The sequence below is a fragment of the Haemaphysalis longicornis genome, unplaced genomic scaffold, assembly GCF_048455015.1.
Source record: "Haemaphysalis longicornis isolate Haplotype H1 unplaced genomic scaffold, Haemaphysalis longicornis Haplotype H1 scaffold_8, whole genome shotgun sequence".
In the NCBI taxonomy this organism is placed as follows: Eukaryota; Metazoa; Arthropoda; class Arachnida; order Ixodida; family Ixodidae; genus Haemaphysalis; species Haemaphysalis longicornis.
Window position 1 is genome coordinate 68,380,012 of NW_027526445.1, and position 20,216 is coordinate 68,400,227.

At 52.4% G+C, this 20,216-nt stretch overlaps 4 pseudogenes; all 4 read left to right on the forward strand.

Moving 5' to 3' along the window:
* The first annotated feature begins 1,338 nt into the window (after positions 1-1,338).
* LOC144150325 (U2 spliceosomal RNA) lies at positions 1,339-1,508 on the forward strand (annotated as a pseudogene).
* A 4,793-nt stretch (positions 1,509-6,301) lies between these two features.
* On the forward strand, positions 6,302-6,471 carry LOC144150332 (U2 spliceosomal RNA; annotated as a pseudogene).
* A 4,655-nt stretch (positions 6,472-11,126) lies between these two features.
* Positions 11,127-11,296, forward strand: LOC144150333 (U2 spliceosomal RNA; annotated as a pseudogene).
* Positions 11,297-15,951: 4,655 nt separating this feature from the next.
* Positions 15,952-16,121, forward strand: LOC144150334 (U2 spliceosomal RNA; annotated as a pseudogene).
* Positions 16,122-20,216: the final 4,095 nt, after the last annotated feature.

A 20,216-nucleotide genomic window follows, 5' to 3' on the forward strand; every position in this document is an offset into this window, starting at 1 on the left:
ATCTGACTGTTTGTCTTTTTCTTTTTCGGGCTGAGGTGATGCCTCGAGGGGCTTGTTTTGACTGTTGGCAGCACCTACAGCTGGGACTGAGATGCTGTCGTTGTTGGCCGTGGGCTGCTGCGAGGGCGCGCTGGGAGAGTCACCTTTAGCATCACTCGGTCCCGTCTTCGTCAGTTGGTCTTCGTGTAGGGGGGGAAACTCGTTGTGACTGATGTCTGCCGTCTCGGACGAAGCGTGCGTAGCCTGTGATCCGCCTGCTACCGAGCTGTAGAGCCGTGGTGTGTCGCAGCTCGTAGTGGCATGCGCCTGCCCACAGCGCCGGAAAGGCAGTTCGCAGGGCGTTTGATGTCCATATATACCGCATCTCTCGCACAGGACTGCAGTACAGTCCGCGCTAATGTGCCTCTCCTCCCTGCACCGGCGGCACACTCGCTTAATACCCGGGTAGTCGAAGACCACACGGTGGCCTCCGACACGAAGGTAGTTGGGCACTGGGTTCTCGTCTTTCATCCTAATGGTTATGTTGCGTACACCAGTAAGGACGGTCGGCTGGCCTTTGAAGGTGCCGTGACGAATTTCGGTGACGCTTCCGTGGGGCAGGAGAGCTCGAATGAGGGTCTCGTCTGTTACGCTTGAAGGCAGGAACAAACAGGATACACTGGTTTTTGGTGGGCCAACGGGGATCAGGGGCACGACTTGGTTTCCTAGTCGGATGTTCTTAACTGCATGAGCGTTGTAACGGCTTGTCGTGAATTCACTGTTACTTGGTAATTCTTGCCTCCCATGTGCTGGACACAATAGATCTCTTGTAAGGTGACGATGGGGGAACGCCCTTGCTTGAATGATGCCGGTACCTTCTTAGTCACTAAGATGTTATTGATTACCTGGACCAGTGTGTCGCCTATCTCTATCCAACACTTTTTAAAAACCTCTGTCGGTAGCCCATTCGGCCCCGGTGCCGAACCCGTCTTCATATTCCTGACAACCTCGTGTAGTTCTGCGTTGGTCGTGCCCCCGGAGCTACCGGTAGTGGCATTATATGTATGTGACTTGCCACATTGAGTGTGTTTGTAGTATTGAGTAGGATGGTATCTTATTGCTGTAAGTGATTGATTACAGTCCAGGCAAAGCAGTTGTCGTGTCAGTGTAAGTGGCACAGCCCCGTGAAGAAACCCTTGTTGAAACCCCCGTGATTTGTTCTCTTATCTGTGTTTTGCCGAGGATTGAATCAGACACGCGGTGGTGTTAGTTCATGATACATAAGTGTTTTCTTTGGGACATTCCCTTGAGTCAAGGGTGGCTTGAAGCCCATATATGTAAAGTGTTCACGTAGTAAATAAAGTTGTCCTTTCAGTATCTGTTCTTATCAGCTTAATATCTGATACGAGTCCTATTTGGACTCAAGATATTAAACTAATTTTTGCCACTTGGCGTCGTGAAGGGGCTTGCTCCTCCGGCGCCGCGGGTTGTCCCAGCGTTGCACTGATGCCGGGTTCGGCCCGAGACCCCCTTCGGGGGGCCTGTAAACAAACCCAAAATGAGAAAACGAGCACTTTAGGGAAATGCATTGAACGCTATGCATTGGATTTCATGTCTTCTTCAAGCGCTGAGTTCAAGTTTCTTGCATGATAGGCAGTAGGTTTCTGCAGCCTATCCGCACTGTAATGTAATGTTCTGCTGCTACTTTCGTGTGCCGCGGTGTTTTTGAAGTGCCATTCTCTTTTTTTTCGAGCCAATAAACAGAACAGTACAGTGGCGTCCAAAACAAGTGTGTGCGTGTATTCTGGAGCCTCCTAGCAGCGCGCAAAGTACCAAAAAAAACCTCAGTAAACACTACACGACGGCCGCAGTCGTGTCTTGACAAAATGCTGTGCTAAGTCCTATACGCGAAAACGATGTCTCTCTCTCTCTCTCTCACAAACACACACACACAAACGCACACAAGGGGGGGGGGGAGGTCCAACGCGCGCGCGGGGTTTACAGGTCATGCAGAAAGCGCCAATGCTTGCACAACTGCCCGAGTTAATCGCTTCGTTTACGCCGCCCTTCATTTTAAGTTTTACACTGTAAACGAAGCGCTTTCAGCTCAACTTTATCGTGATCAAGAAAATCTGCTTGCCGCTGGCTACACCCGCTAATGTAATGTAACTATGCTACGTCCCGCCGTGTCTCTCAGTGTTTTTCGTGTTTTTTTTGTTTTTTTTTTTATTGCAATCAGGGTCAGCTAGGCACCGAGGAAAGCGTGCGCGCGTACTCTGAAGCCTCCTAGCAGCGCGCAAAGTAAACACAACACTGAGCCAAGAAGACATTGCAGTGCTACCGTCTCAGGGGACGTGCGCTGCGTCTCATGTTCTCGATACGCAAACACGTACCCGCCAGCGCTCGCGCGTTCCACAGACCAAGCAAGAAACGCAAATGCTGGAGGAGTTAACTGCATAATTGTTTCGTTGATTTTGGCATTGAAGTCGCTCTCCTCTGCACAAGCAGTGGTGCGCGCACCCGTCATGTGTACAAGTGGCGCGTGAGGCATTTTCAAAGCGCCGAAAAGAGTTGTGCCGCGCCTCCGGCAGATGGCGACAGGGTGAAGCGCACCGCTCTGCAGCCGTCCTTCGGCGTCCAGCCCTCGCCAATCGTTCCCCCGCAGTGTGTTGGCGGACGCGTAAGTCGGATCTCTGCAACGGCTGCCCCAATCGCGCCATGCAACTAGAAGAAACGCGCTCCCTGACTGTGCACTTTTGCTTCCGCCGCGACCGAGTTGTTCGAGCCGCGTTTGCGATCGTCGTTTCGTTGCAACGCGACTGCTAACACCCGGCGACAATGCAGGCCACTCGTCTACATCTTCCATCGTCGTTTCCTTGCAACGCGAGTGCTAACACCCGGCGACACTGCAGGCCGCTCGTCTACATAACCAGCTGTCGCGCTGCGAGCCTGTTTTCACTTAGTGGTTTGCCCGCGTCCCAATCTCTGCGTTTGCATGTGCGTAAGTGTTTGCTTTGTACTATGGTGGTGTGTGATCATTATTTATGTATGGTGTGTTTTTCTGTTTCTTTTTTTGCTTTTGCCGTGTGTTTACTAGCGAGAAATGCGTGGTGCGGCTCGCTGCCGTATCTTGGGACGCGCCGCGTCTTTCCGCAATCGTGCGTAACTGTACTCGTTGAGCGAGCGCATTTCTGCTTGCGACAAGCTTTTTTGCTAATCGCTAGCGGTCGCCTGCGCGTTGAATGTACAGAGAACATACAAACGAGTGACCGCGTGCCCTGCGGTGAAGCTCGACACGTGGCGAAGGCCGCCGCGGGGTGAGTGCCGGCTGCCAATGTTTGGGCTCGCCTTGTGGCCACCGTTTTGCTCGTGTTGTGTTGCGCGTCGGAGACTAATTAGAAAGTTAATAACGCTATCGCTTCTCGGCCTTTTGGCTAATATCAAATGTGTAGTGCGGGGCCAGCAGCCGCCTCGACGGGCCGAGGAAGTACAACGCTAACACCCGCTCAGGGGCATCCACGTCTTCCATGATGCTTAACAGTGTTCTCAACGCCAGGAGCTTCCCCATTGTCTCTAAACACGGGATATCTATGCCCCCCAGACGGCTCGGAAATCTAACTGCATCCCTAGCTAGTCTTTCCGTACCATCCTCCCAGAAAAACCCAAAGACTGCCCTTGTGAGTCTCTGTGTCGTCTGGCCCTGCGGAGGCATCATCCGGGCAGCGTACAAGAACTTTGGAACTAGTATACACTTGATAAGATACACTTTTTCGTTTAGTGAAAAATGCAAGCTCCACGCACACGCGCACAATACTCCCGCACTCCTGCCCTTGTGAGTCTCTGTGTCGTCTGGCCCTGCGGAGGCATCATCCGGGCAGCGTACAAGAACTTTGGAACTAGTATACACTTGATAAGATACACTTTTTCGTTTAGTGAAAAATGCAACCTCCACGCACACGCGCACAATACTCCCGCACTGCACACACCACACACCGCTTGTTCAGTTTGCCTACGCTTTAACTCCATGATGAGGCGAGCTCTTCCTCGGGGACCTCTGTGCCTTTTTCTTCTTCTTTGTTGCTTCTGCCAACGTGTCGTCGCTTGACCGTGTTCGCTTTGTTTCGCTGGTTGCCGTTGCTTCCATATCTGAGTCTTCACTAAGGTGGAGTATTGAGTAGGATGGTATCTTATTGCTGTAAGTGATTGATTACTTTCCAGGCAAAGAAGTTGTCGTGTCAGTGTAAGGGGCACCAACAGACATACCCAGCTAGCATGTGTACATGACACTCGGTTCAATCCCCAACAATCCCAGTGAAACTCGGATACAACACCACTCACGGGTACTCTGACAATCGACAATGCACAAAAAAGAGTCTCATCCGGGGGGGCACCCCATATGATCTGCTCAAGTAGGCTCTGTTCTAAGATACACTTTGTTACGTAAAATAACAGGGGAAGGCGCTGGCTCACGTGCTGTCGCTTCCGGCTGGGGTCTTTAGTTCGCAGCGGTGCGGGAGGTAGTGAGTCCGAGGGCACTATCACGGTTGAGTTTGTCAGGTTCCCGTAACACCGCACCAGTTCAGGCTCTCTTTGCTGGCGGCTGAAGTTCTGACTTTGGTCCGTACATGTGGTGGGCCTCCTTGGTGAAGCCACAGCACTCCACGCACACGCGCACAATACTCCCGCACCCAAACAGTCGGCACTGCACACACCACACACCGCTTGTTCAGTTTGCCTACACTTTAACTCCATGATGAGGCGAGCTCTTCCTCGGGGACCTCTGTGCCTTTTTCTTCTTTGTTGCTTCTGCCAACGTGTCGTCGCTTGACCGTGTTCGCTTTGTTTCGCAGGTTGCCGTTGCTTCCATATCTGAGTCTTCACTAAGGTGGAGTTCTTTATCGACTCCCTCCCAGTGAGGCCACTCGGGTGAGTTGGGAGCCTTTCCGTCTGCTCTTGGGTTGGTTACTTCCTTGGGTTCCGTGGTATCTGACTGTTTGTCTTTTTCTTTTTCGGGCTGAGGTGATGCCTCGAGGGGCTTGTTTTGACTGTTGGCAGCACCTACAGCTGGGACTGAGATGCTGTCGTTGTTGGCCGTGGGCTGCTGCGAGGGCGCGCTGGGAGAGTCACCTTTAGCATCACTCGGTCCCGTCTTCGTCAGTTGGTCTTCGTGTAGGGGGGGAAACGCGTTGTGACTGATGTCTGCCGTCTCGGACGAAGCGTGCGTAGCCTGTGATCCGCCTGCTACCGAGCTGTAGAGCCGTGGTGTGTCGCAGCTCGTAGTGGCATGCGCCTGCCCACAGCGCCGGAAAGGCAGTTCGCAGGGCGTTTGATGTCCATATATACCGCATCTCTCGCACAGGACTGCAGTACAGTCCGCGCTAATGTCCCTCTCCTCCCTGCACCGGCGGCACACTTGCTTAATACCCGGGTAGTCGAAGACCACACGGTGGCCTCCGACACGAAGGTAGTTGGGCACTGGGTTCTCGTCTTTCATCCTAATGGTTATGTTGCGTACACCAGTAAGGACGGTCGGCTGGCCTTTGAAGGTGCCGTGACGAATTTCGGTGACGCTTCCGTGGGGCAGGAGAGCTCGAATGAGGGTCTCGTCTGTTACGCTTGAAGGCAGGAACAAGCAGGATACACTGGTTTTTGGTGGGCCAACGGGGATCAGGGGCACGACTTGGTTTCCTAGTCGGATGTTCTTAACTGCATGAGCGTTGTAACGGCTTGTCGTGAATTCACTGTTACTTGGTAATTCTTGCCTCCCATGTGCTGGATACAATAGATCTCTTGTAAGGTGACGATGGGGGAACGCCCTTGCTTGAATAATGCCGGTACCTTCTTAGTCACTAAGATGTTATTGATTACCTGGACCAGTGTGTCGCCTATCTCTATCCAACACTTTTTAAAAACCTCTGTCGGTAGCCCATCCGGCCCCGGTGCCGAACCCGTCTTCATATTCCTGACAACCTCGTGTAGTTCTGCGTTGGTCGTGCCCCCGGAGCTACCGGTAGTGGCATTATAAGTATGTGACTTGCCACATTGAGTGTGTTTGTAGTATTGAGTAGGATGGTATCTTATTGCTGTAAGTGATTGATTACAGTCCAGGCAAAGCAGTTGTCGTGTCAGTGTAAGTGGCACAGCCCCGTGAAGAAACCCTTGTTGAAACCCCCGTGATTTGTTCTCTTATCTGTGTTTTGCCGAGGATTGAATCAGACACGCGGTGGTGTTAGTTCATGATACATAAGTGTTTTCTTTGGGACATTCCCTTGAGTCAAGGGTGGCTTGAAGCCCATATATGTAAAGTGTTCACGTAGTAAATAAAGTTGTCCTTTCAGTATCTGTTCTTATCAGCTTAATATCTGATACGAGTCCTATTTGGACTAAAGATATTAAACTAATTTTTGCCACTTGGCGTCGTGAAGGGGCTTGCTCCTCCGGCGCCGCGGGTTGTCCCAGCGTTGCACTGATGCCGGGTTCGGCCCGAGACCCCCTTCGGGGGGCCTGTAAACAAACCCAAAATGAGAAAACGAGCACTTTAGGGAAATGCATTGAACGCTATGCATTGGATTTCATGTCTTCTTCAAGCGCTGAGTTCAAGTTTCTTGCATGATAGGCAGTAGGTTTCTGCAGCCTATCCGCACTGTAATGTTATGTTCTGCTGCTACTTTCGTGTGCCGCGGTGTTTTTGAAGTGCCATTCTCTTTTTTTTCGAGCCAATAAACAGAACAGTACAGTGGCGTCCAAAACAAGTGTGTGCGTGTATTCTGGAGCCTCCTAGCAGCGCGCAAAGTACCAAAAGAAACCTCAGTAAACACTACACGACGGCCGCAGTCGTGTCTTGATAAAATGCTGTGCTAAGTCCTATACGCGAAAACGATGTCTCTCTCTCTCTCACACAAACACACACACACACAAACGCACACAAGGGGGGGGGAGGTCCAACGCGCGCGCGGGGTTTACAGATCATGCAGAAAGCGCCAATGCTTGCACAACTGCCCGAGTTAATCGCTTCGTTTACGCCGCCCTTCATTTTAAGGTTTACACTGTAAACGAAGCGCTTTCAGCTCAACTTTACCGTGATCAAGAAAATCTGCTTGCCGCTGGCTACACCCGCTAATGTAATGTAACTATGCTACGTCCCGCCGTGTCTCTGCAGTGTTTTCGTGTTTTTTTTGTTTTTTTTTTTCATTGCAATCAGGGTCAGCTAGGCACCGAGGAAAGCGTGCGCGCGTACTCTGAAGCCTCCTAGCAGCGCGCAAAGTAAACACAACACTGAGCCAAGAAGACATTGCAGTGCTACCGTCTCAGGGGACGTGCGCTGCGTCTCATGTTCTCGATACGCAAACACGTACCCGCCAGCGCTCGCGCGTTCCACAGACCAAGCAAGAAACGCAAATGCTGGAGGAGTTAACTGCATAATTGTTTCGTTGATTTTGGCATTGAAGTCGCTCTCCTCTGCACAAGCAGTGGTGCGCGCACCCGTCATGTGTACAAGTGGCGCGCGAGGCATTTTCAAAGCGCCGAAAAGAGTTGTGCCGCGCCTCCGGCAGATGGCGACAGGGTGAAGCGCACCGCTCTGCAGCCGTCCTTCGGCGTCCAGCCCTCGCCAATCGTTCCCCCGCAGTGTGTTGGCGGACGCGTAAGTCGGATCTCTGCAACGGCTGCCCCAATCGCGCCATGCAACTAGAAGAAACGCGCTCCCTGACTGTGCACTTTTGCTTCCGCCGCGACCGAGTTGTTCGAGCCGCGTCTGCCATCGTCGTTTCGTTGCAACGCGACTGCTAACACCCGGCGACAATGCAGGCCACTCGTCTACATCTTCCATCGTCGTTTCCTTGCAACGCGAGTGCTAACACCCGGCGACACTGCAGGCCGCTCGTCTACATAAGCAGCTGTCGCGCTGCGAGCCTGTTTTCACTTAGTGGTTTGCCCGCGTCCCAATCTCTGCGTTTGCATGTGCGTAAGTGTTTGCTTTGTACTATGGTGGTGTGTGATCATTATTTATGTATGGTGTGTTTTTCTGTTTCTTTTTTTGCTTTTGCCGTGTGTTTACTAGCGAGAAATGCGTGGTGCGGCTCGCTGCCGTATCTTGGGACGCGCCGCGTCTTTCCGCAATCGTGCGTAACTGTACTCGTTGAGCGAGCGCATTTCTGCTTGCGACAAGCTTTTTTGCTAATCGCTAGCGGTCGCCTGCGCGTTGAATGTACAGAGAACATACAAACGAGTGACCGCGTGCCCTGCGGTGAAGCTCGACACGTGGCGAAGGCCGCCGCGGGGCGAGTGCCGGCTGCCAATGTTTGGGCTCGCCTTGTGGCCACCGTTTTGCTCGTGTTGTGTTGCGCGTCGGAGACTAATTAGAAAGTTAATAACGCTATCGCTTCTCGGCCTTTTGGCTAATATCAAATGTGTAGTGCGGGGCCAGCAGCCGCCTCGACGGGCCGAGGAAGTACAACGCTAACACCCGCTCAGGGGCATCCACGTCTTCCATGATGCTTAACAGTGTTCTCAACGCCAGGAGCTTCCCCATTGTCTCTAAACACGGGATATCTATGCCCGCCAGACGGCTCGGAAATCTAACTGCATCCCTAGCTAGTCTTTCCGTACCATCCTCCCAGAAAAACCCAAAGACTGCCCTTGTGAATCTCTGTGTCGTCTGGCCCTGCGGAGGCATCATCGGGGCAGCGTACAAGAACTTTGGAACTAGTATACACTTGATAAGATACACTTTTTCGTTTAGTGAAAAATGCAACCTCCACGCACACGCGCACAATACTCCCGCACCCAAACAGTCGGCACTGCACACACCACACACCGCTTGTTCAGTTTGCCTACGCTTTAACTCCATGATGAGGCGAGCTCTTCCTCGGGGACCTCTGTGCCTTTTTCTTCTTCTTTGTTGCTTCTGCCAACGTGTCGTCGCTTGACCGTGTTCGCTTTGTTTCGCTGGTTGCCGTTGCTTCCATATCTGAGTCTTCACTAAGGTGGAGTATTGAGTAGGATGGTATCTTATTGCTGTAAGTGATTGATTACAGTCCAGGCAAAGAAGTTGTCGTGTCAGTGTAAGGGGCACCAACATACATACCCAGCTAGCATGTGTACATGACACTCGGTTCAATTACCAACAATCCCAGTGAAACTCGGATACAACACCACTCACGGGTACTCTGACAATCGACAATGCACAAAAAAGAGTCTCATCCGGGGGGGCACCCCATATGATCTGCTCAAGTAGGCTCTGTTCTAAGATACACTTTGTTACGTAAAATAACAGGGGAAGGCGCTGGCTCACGTGCTGTCGCTTCCGGCTGGGGTCTTTAGTTCGCAGCGGTGCGGGAGGTAGTGAGTCCGAGGGCACTATCACGGTTGAGTTTGTCAGGTTCCCGTAACACCGCACCAGTTCAGGCTCTCTTTGCTGGCGGCTGAAGTTCTGACTTTGGTCCGTACATGTGGTGGGCCTCCTTGGTGAAGCCACAGCACTCCACGCACACGCGCACAATACTCCCGCACCCAAACAGTCGGCACTGCACACACCACACACCGCTTGTTCAGTTTGCCTACACTTTAACTCCATGATGAGGCGAGCTCTTCCTCGGGGACCTCTGTGCCTTTTTCTTCTTCTTTGTTGCTTCTGCCAACGTGTCGTCGCTTGACCGTGTTCGCTTTGTTTCGCAGGTTGCCGTTGCTTCCATATCTGAGTCTTCACTAAGGTGGAGTTCTTTATCGACTCCCTCCCAGTGAGGCCACTCGGGTGAGTTGGGAGCCTTTCCGTCTGCTCTTGGGTTGGTTACTTCCTTGGGTTCCGTGGTATCTGACTGTTTGTCTTTTTCTTTTTCGGGCTGAGGTGATGCCTCGAAGGGCTTGTTTTGACTGTTGGCAGCACCTACAGCTGGGACTGAGATGCTGTCGTTGTTGGCCGTGGGCTGCTGCGAGGGCGCGCTGGGAGAGTCACCTTTAGCATCACTCGGTCCCGTCTTCGTCAGTTGGTCTTCGTGTAGGGGGGGAAACTCGTTGTGACTGATGTCTGCCGTCTCGGACGAAGCGTGCGTAGCCTGTGATCCGCCTGCTACCGAGCTGTAGAGCCGTGGTGTGTCGCAGCTCGTAGTGGCATGCGCCTGCCCACAGCGCCGGAAAGGCAGTTCGCAGGGCGTTTGATGTCCATATATACCGCATCTCTCGCACAGGACTGCAGTACAGTCCGCGCTAATGTGCCTCTCCTCCCTGCACCGGCGGCACACTCGCTTAATACCCGGGTAGTCGAAGACCACACGGTGGCCTCCGACACGAAGGTAGTTGGGCACTGGGTTCTCGTCTTTCATCCTAATGGTTATGTTGCGTACACCAGTAAGGACGGTCGGCTGGCCTTTGTAGGTGCCGTGACGAATTTCGGTGACGCTTCCGTGGGGCAGGAGAGCTCGAATGAGGGTCTCGTCTGTTACGCTTGAAGGCAGGAACAAGCAGGATACACTGGTTTTTGGTGGGCCAACGGGGATCAGGGGCACGACTTGGTTTCCTAGTCGGATGTTCTTAACTGCATGAGCGTTGTAACGGCTTGTCGTGAATTCACTGTTACTTGGTAATTCTTGCCTCCCATGTGCTGGACACAATAGATCTCTTGTAAGGTGACGATGGGGGAACGTCCTTGCTTGAATAATGCCGGTACCTTCTTAGTCACTAAGATGTTATTGATTACCTGGACCAGTGTGTCGCCTATCTCTATCCAACACTTTTTAAAAACCTCTGTCGGTAGCCCATCCGGCCCCGGTGCCGAACCCGTCTTCATATTCCTGACAACCTCGTGTAGTTCTGCGTTGGTCGTGCCCCCGGAGCTACCGGTAGTGGCATTATAAGTATGTGACTTGCCACATTGAGTGTGTTTGTAGTATTGAGTAGGATGGTATCTTATTGCTGTAAGTGATTGATTACAGTCCAGGCAAAGCAGTTGTCGTGTCAGTGTAAGTGGCACAGCCCCGTGAAGAAACCCTTGTTGAAACCCCCGTGATTTGTTCTCTTATCTGTGTTTTGCCGAGGATTGAATCAGACACGCGGTGGTGTTAGTTCATGATACATAAGTGTTTTCTTTGGGACATTCCCTTGAGTCAAGGGTGGCTTGAAGCCCATATATGTAAAGTGTTCACGTAGTAAATAAAGTTGTCCTTTCAGTATCTGTTCTTATCAGCTTAATATCTGATACGAGTCCTATTTGGACTAAAGATATTAAACTAATTTTTGCCACTTGGCGTCGTGAAGGGGCTTGCTCCTCCGGCGCCGCGGGTTGTCCCAGCGTTGCACTGATGCCGGGTTCGGCCCGAGACCCCCTTCGGGGGGCCTGTAAACAAACCCAAAATGAGAAAACGAGCACTTTAGGGAAATGCATTGAACGCTATGCATTGGATTTCATGTCTTCTTCAAGCGCTGAGTTCAAGTTTCTTGCATGATAGGCAGTAGGTTTCTGCAGCCTATCCGCACTGTAATGTTATGTTCTGCTGCTACTTTCGTGTGCCGCGGTGTTTTTGAAGTGCCATTCTCTTTTTTTTCGAGCCAATAAACAGAACAGTACAGTGGCGTCCAAAACAAGTGTGTGCGTGTATTCTGGAGCCTCCTAGCAGCGCGCAAAGTACCAAAAGAAACCTCAGTAAACACTACACGACGGCCGCAGTCGTGTCTTGATAAAATGCTGTGCTAAGTCCTATACGCGAAAACGATGTCTCTCTCTCTCTCACACAAACACACACACACACAAACGCACACAAGGGGGGGGGAGGTCCAACGCGCGCGCGGGGTTTACAGATCATGCAGAAAGCGCCAATGCTTGCACAACTGCCCGAGTTAATCGCTTCGTTTACGCCGCCCTTCATTTTAAGGTTTACACTGTAAACGAAGCGCTTTCAGCTCAACTTTACCGTGATCAAGAAAATCTGCTTGCCGCTGGCTACACCCGCTAATGTAATGTAACTATGCTACGTCCCGCCGTGTCTCTGCAGTGTTTTCGTGTTTTTTTTGTTTTTTTTTTTCATTGCAATCAGGGTCAGCTAGGCACCGAGGAAAGCGTGCGTGCGTACTCTGAAGCCTCCTAGCAGTGCGCAAAGTAAACACAAAACTGAGCCAAGAAGACATTGCAGTGCTACAGTCTCAGGGGACGTGCGCTGCGTCTCATGTTCTCGATACGCAAACACGTACCAGCCAGCGCTCGCGCGTTCCACAGACCAAGCAAGAAACGCAAATGCTGGAGGAGTTAACTGCATAATTGTTTCGTTGATTTTGGCATTGAAGTCGCTCTCCTCTGCACAAGCAGTGGTGCGCGCACCCGTCATGTGTACAAGTGGCGCGCGAGGCATTTTCAAAGCGCCGAAAAGAGTTGTGCCGCGCCTCCGGCAGATGGCGACAGGGTGAAGCGCACCGCTCTGCAGCCGTCCTTCGGCGTCCAGCCCTCGCCAATCGTTCCCCCGCAGTGTGTTGGCGGACGCGTAAGTCGGATCTCTGCAACGGCTGCCCCAATCGCGCCATGCAACTAGAAGAAACGCGCTCCCTGACTGTGCACTTTTGCTTCCGCCGCGACCGAGTTGTTCGAGCCGCGTCTGCCATCGTCGTTTCGTTGCAACGCGACTGCTAACACCCGGCGACAATGCAGGCCACTCGTCTACATCTTCCATCGTCGTTTCCTTGCAACGCGAGTGCTAACACCCGGCGACACTGCAGGCCGCTCGTCTACATAAGCAGCTGTCGCGCTGCGAGCCTGTTTTCACTTAGTGGTTTGCCCGCGTCCCAATCTCTGCGTTTGCATGTGCGTAAGTGTTTGCTTTGTACTATGGTGGTGTGTGATCATTATTTATGTATGGTGTGTTTTTCTGTTTCTTTTTTTGCTTTTGCCGTGTGTTTACTAGCGAGAAATGCGTGGTGCGGCTCGCTGCCGTATCTTGGGACGCGCCGCGTCTTTCCGCAATCGTGCGTAACTGTACTCGTTGAGCGAGCGCATTTCTGCTTGCGACAAGCTTTTTTGCTAATCGCTAGCGGTCGCCTGCGCGTTGAATGTACAGCGAACATACAAACGAGTGACCGCGTGCCCTGCGGTGAAGCTCGACACGTGGCGAAGGCCGCCGCGGGGCGAGTGCCGGCTGCCAATGTTTGGGCTCGCCTTGTGGCCACCGTTTTGCTCGTGTTGTGTTGCGCGTCGGAGACTAATTAGAAAGTTAATAACGCTATCGCTTCTCGGCCTTTTGGCTAATATCAAATGTGTAGTGCGGGGCCAGCAGCCGCCTCGACGGGCCGAGGAAGTACAACGCTAACACCCGCTCAGGGGCATCCACGTCTTCCATGATGCTTAACAGTGTTCTCAACGCCAGGAGCTTCCCCATTGTCTCTAAACACGGGATATCTATGCCCCCCAGACGGCTCGGAAATCTAACTGCATCCCTAGCTAGTCTTTCCGTACCATCCTCCCAGAAAAACCCAAAGACTGCCCTTGTGAATCTCTGTGTCGTCTGGCCCTGCGGAGGCATCATCGGGGCAGCGTACAAGAACTTTGGAACTAGTATACACTTGATAAGATACACTTTTTCGTTTAGTGAAAAATGCAACCTCCACGCACACGCGCACAATACTCCCGCACCCAAACAGTCGGCACTGCACACACCACACACCGCTTGTTCAGTTTGCCTACGCTTTAACTCCATGATGAGGCGAGCTCTTCCTCGGGGACCTCTGTGCCTTTTTCTTCTTCTTTGTTGCTTCTGCCAACGTGTCGTCGCTTGACCGTGTTCGCTTTGTTTCGCTGGTTGCCGTTGCTTCCATATCTGAGTCTTCACTAAGGTGGAGTATTGAGTAGGATGGTATCTTATTGCTGTAAGTGATTGATTACAGTCCAGGCAAAGAAGTTGTCGTGTCAGTGTAAGGGGCACCAACATACATACCCAGCTAGCATGTGTACATGACACTCGGTCCAATCCCCAACAATCCCAGTGAAACTCGGATACAACACCACTCACGGGTACTCTGACAATCGACAATGCACAAAAAAGAGTCTCATCCGGGGGGGCACCCCATATGATCTGCTCAAGTAGGCTCTGTTCTAAGATACACTTTGTTACGTAAAATAACAGGGGAAGGCGCTGGCTCACGTGCTGTCGCTTCCGGCTGGGGTCTTTAGTTCGCAGCGGTGCGGGAGGTAGTGAGTCCGAGGGCACTATCACGGTTGAGTTTGTCAGGTTCCCGTAACACCGCACCAGTTCAGGCTCTCTTTGCTGGCGGCTGAAGTTCTGACTTTGGTCCGTACATGTGGTGGGCCTCCTTGGTGAAGCCACAGCACTCCACGCACACGCGCACAATACTCCCGCACCCAAACAGTCGGCACTGCACACACCACACACCGCTTGTTCAGTTTGCCTACACTTTAACTCCATGATGAGGCGAGCTCTTCCTCGGGGACCTCTGTGCCTTTTTCTTCTTCTTTGTTGCTTCTGCCAACGTGTCGTCGCTTGACCGTGTTCGCTTTGTTTCGCAGGTTGCCGTTGCTTCCATATCTGAGTCTTCACTAAGGTGGAGTTCTTTATCGACTCCCTCCCAGTGAGGCCACTCGGGTGAGTTGGGAGCCTTTCCGTCTGCTCTTGGGTTGGTTACTTCCTTGGGTTCCGTGGTATCTGACTGTTTGTCTTTTTCTTTTTCGGGCTGAGGTGATGCCTCGAGGGGCTTGTTTTGACTGTTGGCAGCACCTACAGCTGGGACTGAGATGCTGTCGTTGTTGGCCGTGGGCTGCTGCGAGGGCGCGCTGGGAGAGTCACCTTTAGCATCACTCGGTCCCGTCTTCGTCAGTTGGTCTTCGTGTAGGGGGGGAAACTCGTTGTGACTGATGTCTGCCGTCTCGGACGAAGCGTGCGTAGCCTGTGATCCGCCTGCTACCGAGCTGTAGAGCCGTGGTGTGTCGCAGCTCGTAGTGGCATGCGCCTGCCCACAGCGCCGGAAAGGCAGTTCGCAGGGCGTTTGATGTCCATATATACCGCATCTCTCGCACAGGACTGCAGTACAGTCCGCGCTAATGTGCCTCTCCTCCCTGCACCGGCGGCACACTCACTTAATACCCGGGTAGTCGAAGACCACACGGTGGCCTCCGACACGAAGGTAGTTGGGCACTGGGTTCTCGTCTTTCATCCTAATGGTTATGTTGCGTACACCAGTAAGGACGGTCGGCTGGCCTTTGAAGGTGCCGTGACGAATTTCGGTGACGCTTCCGTGGGGCAGGAGAGCTCGAATGAGGGTCTCGTCTGTTACGCTTGAAGGCAGGAACAAGCAGGATACACTGGTTTTTGGTGGGCCAACGGGGATCAGGGGCACGACTTGGTTTCCTAGTCGGATGTTCTTAACTGCATGAGCGTTGTAACGGCTTGTCGTGAATTCACTGTTACTTGGTAATTCTTGCCTCCCATGTGCTGGACACAATAGATCTCTTGTAAGGTGACGATGGGGGAACGTCCTTGCTTGAATAATGCCGGTACCTTCTTAGTCACTAAGATGTTATTGATTACCTGGACCAGTGTGTCGCCTATCTCTATCCAACACTTTTTAAAAACCTCTGTCGGTAGCCCATCCGGCCCCGGTGCCGAACCCGTCTTCATATTCCTGACAACCTCGTGTAGTTCTGCGTTGGTCGTGCCCCCGGAGCTACCGGTAGTGGCATTATAAGTATGTGACTTGCCACATTGAGTGTGTTTGTAGTATTGAGTAGGATGGTATCTTATTGCTGTAAGTGATTGATTACAGTCCAGGCAAAGCAGTTGTCGTGTCAGTGTAAGTGGCACAGCCCCGTGAAGAAACCCTTGTTGAAACCCCCGTTATTTGTTCTCTTATCTGTGTTTTGCCGAGGATTGAATCAGACACGCGGTGGTGTTAGTTCATGATACATAAGTGTTTTCTTTGGGACATTCCCTTGAGTCAAGGGTGGCTTGAAGCCCATATATGTAAAGTGTTCACGTAGTAAATAAAGTTGTCCTTTCAGTATCTGTTCTTATCAGCTTAATATCTGATACGAGTCCTATTTGGACTAAAGATATTAAACTAATTTTTGCCACTTGGCGTCGTGAAGGGGCTTGCTCCTCCGGCGCCGCGGGTTGTCCCAGCGTTGCACTGATGCCGGGTTCGGCCCGAGACCCCCTTCGGGGGGCCTGTAAACAAACCCAAAATGAGAAAACGAGCACTTTAGGGAAATGCATTGAACGCTATGCATTGGATTTCATGTCTTCTTCAAGCGCTGAGTTCAAGTTTCTTGCATGATAGGCAGTAGGTTTCTGCAGCCTATCCGCACTGTAATGTTATGTTCTGCTGCTACTTTCGTGTGCCGCGGTGTTTTTGAAGTGCCATTCTCTTTTTTTTCGAGCCAATAAACAGAACAGTACAGTGGCGTCCAAAACAAGTGTGTGCGTGTATTCTGGAGCCTCCTAGCAGCGCGCAAAGTACCAAAAGAAACCTCAGTAAACACTACACGACGGCCGCAGTCGTGTCTTGATAAAATGCTGTGCTAAGTCCTATACGCGAAAACGATGTCTCTCTCTCTCTCACACAAACACACACACACACAAACGCACACAAGGGGGGGGGAGGTCCAACGCGCGCGCGGGGTTTACAGATCATGCAGAAAGCGCCAATGCTTGCACAACTGCCCGAGTTAATCGCTTCGTTTACGCCGCCCTTCATTTTAAGGTTTACACTGTAAACGAAGCGCTTTCAGCTCAACTTTACCGTGATCAAGAAAATCTGCTTGCCGCTGGCTACACCCGCTAATGTAATGTAACTATGCTACGTCCCGCCGTGTCTCTGCAGTGTTTTCGTGTTTTTTTTGTTTTTTTTTCATTGCAATCAGGGTCAGCTAGGCACCGAGGAAAGCGTGCGCGCGTACTCTGAAGCCTCCTAGCAGCGCGCAAAGTAAACACAAAACTGAGCCAAGAAGACATTGCAGTGCTACAGTCTCAGGGGACGTGCGCTGCGTCTCATGTTCTCGATACGCAAACACGTACCCGCCAGCGCTCGCGCGTTCCACAGACCAAGCAAGAAACGCAAATGCTGGAGGAGTTAACTGCATAATTGTTTCGTTGATTTTGGCATTGAAGTCGCTCTCCTCTGCACAAGCAGTGGTGCGCGCACCCGTCATGTGTACAAGTGGCGCGCGAGGCATTTTCAAAGCGCCGAAAAGAGTTGTGCCGCGCCTCCGGCAGATGGCGACAGGGTGAAGCGCACCGCTCTGCAGCCGTCCTTCGGCGTCCAGCCCTCGCCAATCGTTCCCCCGCAGTGTGTTGGCGGACGCGTAAGTCGGATCTCTGCAACGGCTGCCCCAATCGCGCCATGCAACTAGAAGAAACGCGCTCCCTGACTGTGCACTTTTGCTTCCGCCGCGACCGAGTTGTTCGAGCCGCGTCTGCCATCGTCGTTTCGTTGCAACGCGACTGCTAACACCCGGCGACAATGCAGGCCACTCGTCTACATCTTCCATCGTCGTTTCCTTGCAACGCGAGTGCTAACACCCGGCGACACTGCAGGCCGCTCGTCTACATAAGCAGCTGTCGCGCTGCGAGCCTGTTTTCACTTAGTGGTTTGCCCGCGTCCCAATCTCTGCGTTTGCATGTGCGTAAGTGTTTGCTTTGTACTATGGTGGTGTGTGATCATTATTTATGTATGGTGTGTTTTTCTGTTTCTTTTTTTGCTTTTGCCGTGTGTTTACTAGCGAGAAATGCGTGGTGCGGCTCGCTGCCGTATCTTGGGACGCGCCGCGTCTTTCCGCAATCGTGCGTAACTGTACTCGTTGAGCGAGCGCATTTCTGCTTGCGACAAGCTTTTTTGCTAATCGCTAGCGGTCGCCTGCGCGTTGAATGTACAGAGAACATACAAACGAGTGACCGCGTGCCCTGCGGTGAAGCTCGACACGTGGCGAAGGCCGCCGCGGGGCGAGTGCCGGCTGCCAATGTTTGGGCTCGCCTTGTGGCCACCGTTTTGCTCGTGTTGTGTTGCGCGTCGGAGACTAATTAGAAAGTTAATAACGCTATCGCTTCTCGGCCTTTTGGCTAATATCAAATGTGTAGTGCGGGGCCAGCAGCCGCCTCGACGGGCCGAGGAAGTACAACGCTAACACCCGCTCAGGGGCATCCACGTCTTCCATGATGCTTAACAGTGTTCTCAACGCCAGGAGCTTCCCCATTGTCTCTAAACACGGGATATCTATGCCCCCCAGACGGCTCGGAAATCTAACTGCATCCCTAGCTAGTCTTTCCGTACCATCCTCCCAGAAAAACCCAAAGACTGCCCTTGTGAGTCTCTGTGTCGTCTGGCCCTGCGGAGGCATCATCCGGGCAGCGTACAAGAACTTTGGAACTAGTATACACTTGATAAGATACACTTTTTCGTTTAGTGAAAAATGCAACCTCCACGCACACGCGCACAATACTCCCGCACCCAAACAGTCGGCACTGCACACACCACACACCGCTTGTTCAGTTTGCCTACGCTTTAACTCCATGATGAGGCGAGCTCTTCCTCGGGGACCTCTGTGCCTTTTTCTTCTTCTTTGTTGCTTCTGCCAACGTGTCGTCGCTTGACCGTGTTCGCTTTGTTTCGCTGGTTGCCGTTGCTTCCATATCTGAGTCTTCACTAAGGTGGAGTATTGAGTAGGATGGTATCTTATTGCTGTAAGTGATTGATTACAGTCCAGGCAAAGAAGTTGTCGTGTCAGTGTAAGGGGCACCAACAGACATACCCAGCTAGCATGTGTACATGACACTCGGTTCAATCCCCAACAATCCCAGTGAAACTCGGATACAACACCACTCACGGGTACTCTGACAATCGACAATGCACAAAAAAGAGTCTCATCCGGGGGGGCACCCCATATGATCTGCTCAAGTAGGCTCTGTTCTAAGATACACTTTGTTACGTAAAATAACAGGGGAAGGCGCTGGCTCACGTGCTGTCGCTTCCGGCTGGGGTCTTTAGTTCGCAGCGGTGCGGGAGGTAGTGAGTCCGAGGGCACTATCACGGTTGAGTTTGTCAGGTTCCCGTAACACCGCACCAGTTCAGGCTCTCTTTGCTGGCGGCTGAAGTTCTGACTTTGGTCCGTACATGTGGTGGGCCTCCTTGGTGAAGCCACAGCACTCCACGCACACGCGCACAATACTCCCGCACCCAAACAGTCGGCACTGCACACACCACACACCGTTTGTTCAGTTTGCCTACAGTTTAACTCCATGATGAGGCGAGCTCTTCCTCGGGGACCTCTGTGCCTTTTTCTTCTTCTTTGTTGCTTCTGCCAACGTGTCGTCGCTTGACCGTGTTCGCTTTGTTTCGCAGGTTGCCGTTGCTTCCATATCTGAGTCTTCACTAAGGTGGAGTTCTTTATCGACTTCCTCCCAGTGAGGCCACTCGGGTGAGTTGGGAGCCTTTCCGTCTGCTCTTGGGTTGGTTACTTCCTTGGGTTCCGTGGTATCTGACTGTTTGTCTTTTTCTTTTTCGGGCTGAGGTGATGCCTCGAGGGGCTTGTTTTGACTGTTGGCAGCACCTACAGCTGGGACTGAGATGCTGTCGTTGTTGGCCGTGGGCTGCTGCGAGGGCGCGCTGGGAGAGTCACCTTTAGCATCACTCGGTCCCGTCTTCGTCAGTTGGTCTTCGTGTAGGGGGGGAAACTCGTTGTGACTGATGTCTGCCGTCTCGGACGAAGCGTGCGTAGCCTGTGATCCGCCTGCTACCGAGCTGTAGAGCCGTGGTGTGTCGCAGCTCGTAGTGGCATGCGCCTGCCCACAGCGCCGGAAAGGCAGTTCGCAGGGCGTTTGATGTCCATATATACCGCATCTCTCGCACAGGACTGCAGTACAGTCCGCGCTAATTTGCCTCTCCTCCCTGCACCGGCGGCACACTCGCTTAATACCCGGGTAGTCGAAGACCACACGGTGGCCTCCGACACGAAGGTAGTTGGGCACTGGGTTCTCGTCTTTCATCCTAATGGTTATGTTGCGTACACCAGTAAGGACGGTCGGCTGGCCTTTGAAGGTGCCGTGACGAATTTCGGTGACGCTTCCGTGGGGCAGGAGAGCTCGAATGAGGGTCTCGTCTGTTACGCTTGAAGGCAGGAACAAACAGGATACACTGGTTTTTGGTGGGCCAACGGGGATCAGGGGCACGACTTGGTTTCCTAGTCGGATGTTCTTAACTGCATGAGCGTTGTAACGGCTTGTCGTGAATTCACTGTTACTTGGTAATTCTTGCCT